At 36.0% G+C, this 6,364-nt stretch overlaps 1 protein-coding gene across 1 annotated transcript in view; it reads right to left on the bottom strand.

The window, feature by feature from the left end:
* Positions 1 to 4,747: 4,747 nt before the first annotated feature.
* Positions 4,748 to 6,364, bottom strand: part of LOC126473291 (FAD synthase-like) — an 87,966-nt gene continuing 86,349 nt past the window's right edge. The window contains exon 6 of the mRNA XM_050100250.1: positions 4,748 to 5,924. The gene's annotated coding sequence lies outside the window, so the exon portion shown is untranslated. The remainder of the gene's footprint in view (positions 5,925 to 6,364) is intronic.

Below are 6,364 nucleotides of genomic sequence, written 5' to 3'. Positions count from 1 at the left end.
ACGTTGCAGCCCCGGGAATTTTATGAGACAGCCATTCGCTACCTTGTGTCATGGTGGGACAAGTGTCTCAACAGCCAGGGTCAATATTTCTAATATACAGGTACTGGTTTCTGTAATCATGCCTCCGGCTCGTTTCTTTTTGAATGCCCCTTATATCAAAATCAAACCAGGGGCTGAAGACTTAAGGATCCCAGAAAAGCCCCCTCCAAGTGGCCCATGAAAAGGTTGACATAGGAAGGAGCAATCCTGGTTCCCATGGCTGTTCCCCTGATCTGTTTGTATGTCTGCCCCTCAAAGGTGAAGTAATTGTTGGTAAGTATAAAGTTGATTAGGGTTAGTAGGAAGGATATCATAGGTTTGGAATTAGGTGAGCACTGACAGTACATGGGGGATGTTGGTATAGAGGGAGGTGGCATCAATGGTGACAAGCAAGATGTGTGGTGGGAGTGGGACAGGCACGGATATCAGATGATCTAGGAAATGGTTGGTATCTTTGGTGTAAGAGGGGAGTCCTTGTACTATGGGTTGCAGGTGTTGATCAACTAAGTCAGATGTATGTCTGGTGGATGCTTTGAAGCCAGCAACTATAGTGCGGCCAGGATGATTGGGTTTGTGGATCGAAGAAGATAAAATTTGGGGATGACTAGTTTGGGTGGGGGTAAGAAATTCTGTGGCTTTGAAGTGTTAGTCCTTGTGAGGGGCCTGAGGTTTTAAGGAAGGACAGCAGGTAAATTTGAATCAGGATGGGATCTTGATGGCAGATGCTGTATGTAGAGGTGTTGGACAGTTGGTGTAGACCTCCACTAATATAGTCCTGTTGGCCACGTACCATGTAGATTCTTTGTCAGCTGAGAGGATAATGATGGAGCCATCAGCTTTTAGGAAACATAGAGTTCGGAGTTCTACAGAGGATGGTTAGGGTCATGCTGTAGGGACCCAGAATGGGTTATGAAGCTATGTGAGGAATTCTTGAAAGGCTTGTAAGAGATGATTTCTAGGTAGTGGTGGTAGATCAAGTTGGGATCATGATCAGAATTCTTCAAGGCAGGGTTCAATACCAGGTTTGCTGTTGGGAAGGTTTTGGACTTGGGTTGCAAAGTGATATTTTCAGGTGACATTACACATGAAGGAAAGTAGTTCCTTAACCAAAGCAGCATGATGAAATGCAGGTCTAGGGCTGAAAGTGAGACCCTTAGATAATACAGATGATTCAAGAGGGGAGAGTGCTTTAGATGGGAGTTGAAGGACACTGTACTGTTGTGACTGGTTCTTAGGATTATAGGTTATTCTTGGTCTGGGAGGCAGTGGTGAAAGCTGTGGGATGTTAAGGAGGTTGCCAAGCTTGGTTTGTATGAGAGGAGTGGTGGCTGATGGTGTGGCTGTTTAGGTAGATACAGAGGGACAGGAAGGGAAACACCACTGTTCAGCATACCAGGCACACTTGATCAAATACATAAAATGTGCTGATGCAAACTGACAGTGCAGAAACTGAACTGAAGTTCAACAATACTGTTCTGCTAATAAAGCTGAAATGACAAAGAGCTATTGGAAATTATATTGGCCGGAAATTTTCTGAAAAACGCTTTACACCATGGAAAAAATATTTTATAGAGATGCAGAATCACATTAGTGGTTCCGGGTGGAATCTGAGACAGTCAGTCAGGCAGTCAGTCAGTTACATGTTCCATGGATCATTTTGCAAGATAGATTACAATGATGACCAACGAGTCATGTAAAATGCACTTAATTTCACAGCGCAAATTAATTTTTACCTACGGTTCTATTCTGAAGTTAGAAAAAAAGATATACAGATGTGAGTTAGTAATTCCTACCCACCAACTTTTATGAATTACAGTAATGGAAATACTTCTAAGGAATAGAAGGAGCTGTCAAGGAGAAAGTTTCTTAGTTTGTTATCAAACTTTATTTTGCTGTCTCTCAGACAATTTATATCACTGGGTAAGTGATCAAAAATTTTTGTTACAGCATTGTGACCCCTCTTTGTGCTACAGACAAACTTAACGTGGAGTAATGAATGTCATTTTCTTCCTTCTGGTGTTGTAATTGTGTACCTCATTGTTCTTTCTGAACAGTAATGGATTACTTACAACGAACTTCACAAGGGAATAAATATACCATGAAGCAGTAGTCAGAATGCCCAACTCCTTAAACAGATGTCTATAAGGTGATCATGGGCAAGCACCACATATTATTCTTACAACACGTTTATGCACAATGAAGATTTTCTTTTTTAGAGATGATTTTCCCCAGAACATTATTCCATATGACATTATTGAATGAAAATATGCAAAATAAATCAACTTAGTGATTTGTTTCTGCCCAAGATTTACAATGATTGTAAGCACAAAATGTGGTGGAAGTAAGTTGTTTTAAGAGTACCAAAGTGTGTTTTTTCAATTAAAATTCTCATCAATAGGGACACCAAAAAATTTTTAAGTTTCCACCCTATTTATTATTTCCTCACCATGGGTTACACTTACCATCAGTGTAGTACCTCTAAATGTGCAGAACGGAATATGTTGTGTCCTTTTAAAATTGAGGGTGAGACCATTCACAGAAAACCAGTAAATGATACTTTTAAGAACTTTGTTTACCATTTCTTCTGTTTCTGTACATACGCTTGGGTTGATTACAATACTAATGTTATCTGCTAAAAGAGTTAATTCTGCTTGTTGTATACTAGATGGAAGATTGTTCACATACATGAGGAACTGTAGTGGACCTAAGATTGAACCCTGGGGAACCCCAATTGTGGTTTCACCCCAGTCAGGATTATGTCCCTGGATTATTTTGCTTGAATTACTAAGTACAACTTCCTGCATTCTTTTGGTTAGACACAACATTACATTTGCAACATACTGCTGTGATTTTTCTCTTGAACTGTTTGTCCCTATGTGTTCTGCTATATTTAAGAAATGATTATTAAATGCATTTGCTACCTTTGACTTATCATTTACAGACCTTCCATTTAGTTCAATAGTGATAATGTGTTTTTGTGTGGCTGGCTGTCCTGTCTCTCATTTCACTAAATTTTGCATAGCCTTAAGTCTGTTGTCGCAAGTACTTATTTCTGACATTATGTGAATGTTCTTTGATTTTGTAATAGCATTTCTTAGTAATTTTGAGTAGTTTTTGTAGTGTGCAACTACTGCAGAATCCCCACTTGTTCTTGCCATTTTGCCAAAAGATACATTCCCTTTTCCTTTCACAAGATACGTTAATCCCTCTACAAATCCATGGTTTTTCACATTGCCGTTTAGTGTCCTTTCAGTTTAGCTTATGTGGAAAGCTATTTTCAAATAATTATATGAGGATATCATGGAATAAATTCAATCCCATGTTAGCATTTGCTTCACTATAAACTACATCTCATGTAAAGTATTCTTAAAAACATTTGTCTTGGGGTCATTAATTATTCTAACTGATTTCCACTGAGAAGTATCCATAGTGTAAGGTGCTGTGTTGTTTATCCTAACTAACTGTGCATCATTATCAGAGGGAGCATATGTTATTGGGTAAACAGTTATTTTCTTACTTTAAGCTTCAACAAAGAAAACATTATCAATTAGGGTCCTACTGTCTGTCCACCTTTAATTAGCATAACATTCATTGTTTGCACCACAATTCATGGAATTGCCCAAGTTATTTTCTGTTTTTTCCTAATGTTTTCATTATTTCTACCAAAATGTCGACACTATGGGAATGAATGTCCAAGAAATTAACTAATAAATAACACTTATTGAGGCCTGCAGGAGAAGGATGTGATATCAGCTACATACCATGTTCTTCATATTTCATCTTTGCTAGGTTGAAAACATGAACTGAATTCCACACTAATGTGAAACTCTGGAAACTGCACAAAGACAGATGCTATTAACAGTCATATAACCAGGGGTGCATGTCAGTACTTAGTTACAGCCATCACCAAGAACACATTCCATTCTATTGAGCACCCACCTCAACATTATTCACTTTCAGCAGCCACCACTATGGCCACAGACTCACCTTAGGGAAATACAAGAACCTTCTAGTTTTCTTATTGTAATTTACTTATTTCTTTATTTATTTATTTCAGTCTCAGGTCATGCAAGTTTCTGCTTATTATCAAGCCATCATAAGATGATTTGAAATGTTACACAGTCACTCAGGGGCTTTTCAGTTGATGCACAACTATGTAATTTGGTAATAAGTTAAAGCCAGTAATGATACCACTTGTATGACTCAAGGCTGAAATATGTAATTAAAAACTAACATCTGCTACATAATCAATTAATCATATCATGCTGATTCTCTGTTCACAACAAACAATTCACTTTGAAATAGTCAACTGCTTTCCTCTTCACCCTTCAATATACTAATTATTACCACTGTGTCTTTATAAAATCAAGCAACAGCAGAGAATCCATTACGTGGAACATTAAACACTTGTCTTCCTTGTTTCCTTTTAGATAATCAGCAGCTGCTTAGTATAACTGATGAAGTAACAGCTTTTTTCAAAATAATGGCATTTTTGCCTATTTTATTATGCTCACCTATAACAATTGAAAGGACAAAGACAGTATGGATGTTAAATATAATCTAACACACACACACACACACACACACACACACACACACACACACACACACACACACACACACACACGACTTGCTCCTCATTCATGGCAGGTGTTTTAGGTCTGTGTTGTTATTAAGGTCATTGCAAAAAAGATATAAGAACTTTTTAAAATACAACATCAACAATTTATTTTAACAGCACAAGTATATATAAACAGTTTCTTGTCTTTAAAATTTGTCCTGAGTGCAGAACCTCTGGTAAAAAAGTAAAGACACAGAATGAAATGGCCACTGGTTTCAGAATCATACCTATGCACCATAACATATATATATTCTTTTCTCACTAAATATTTATATATTTTTCATATATAAACAATGGTTTCTCCAGTCTCATAACACAGTTTATTTTAATAGTGCACAGAAATTTTACTGCAATATTGGAAATCAATGTTCACATCAGCATGCTACGTAATAAATGAGAGTTCATTTCATCAAAATGATCATTGCAATACTGCATCTACAGAATGAAACTAGCTACCTGAAATTGAAATCACTCGACACAGAACATTTTACAAAACTAGATACATTAATATTGCGATTTTTTGAAACTGGAGCACAAGGAAGACAAAGTGAACATCTTATGCAACAATGTTTTGTAATGAAAGCAGAAAATGCTTATTAATTTGGAACCCTTAAGAAAATGAATGTATCAGGTACATTTTTATTTTAAAACAAAATTTAGACAATTATTTACAGAATGTTTGACACAGATATTAACTAATCAGACAGTGCTTTGCTTAAGCACTATTATGTACTACACACTACTTCTCAGGCTTTACCATACTAATAGTAGGAAAAAAAATAGAAAAACCCTTTCATACTTCTGATAATCTATGAACTTCTATAAAATGGTAAATGAATAATAATGATATAATTTCAGAACTGAATGTATCAAATAATAGCATACCAACAGGCTCTCTTATGACTAACAACTGTGCATCCTTAAAATTAAGGTAAGTTCATTAAGTACATATATTCCTCATTTTCGTCCCAGAGATTCATCATCAGTAGGCATATCAGTGCAGAAGGCTATTTTATGAGAGAGTATCATATTATCATTATGTTCATAAAAGCCATCTTAGAGATAACACAGTTACAAGAGATTTCTTTAACTGATACTGTTTTTCCTTAACTCTAACATTAAAGCTTTACTTTCCTCACAATGTGCGTGATTAACAGAATTATTACACAGATTTTAACAATAAATAATAGATGCAGCATTTTGAAGAAACACCAGTATTGTCTCACATTCAGAAGTTGTTAGGACCCGATGTTTACTCAGCTCCCTACAAGCGGAAGAGAAAGTGTGTTTACTCCACAAAGCAAGTGAAAAGCTAAATCATATTAGTTTATCAAAATTACTCACAACTTCTAACACCGAACAAGTCTACATAAAAAGAAAACAACTGTGTACTCTCATAGAATTAATTCAGAGATACACAGTTTTGCAGATAAACATTACCTGAAACATGTTTAAATGTTTGTTGAAAATGCAATAAATTAACTAGACACTTTTCAATATATTACACTATCTACAGAATATCTGCCAATTCTCTTAATTTTGAGGACTGTGCCATACTTCACAAATATACAATGAGAAAATTCATATTCAGCTTGGATATCACTCTTTTGTTAAACTAAGGGGAGAGAGTTTATTTCAATGTAGCAAATGGAAAATTCAGTTGACAAAATTGTTAAAATTTCAAAGAAAGAGAGAAAAAAAGTG

The sequence above is a fragment of the Schistocerca serialis genome, chromosome 4 (genome assembly GCF_023864345.2).
Source record: "Schistocerca serialis cubense isolate TAMUIC-IGC-003099 chromosome 4, iqSchSeri2.2, whole genome shotgun sequence".
Taxonomy (NCBI): Eukaryota; Metazoa; Arthropoda; class Insecta; order Orthoptera; family Acrididae; genus Schistocerca; species Schistocerca serialis.
This window is presented reverse-complemented; position numbering and strand designations above follow the sequence as displayed.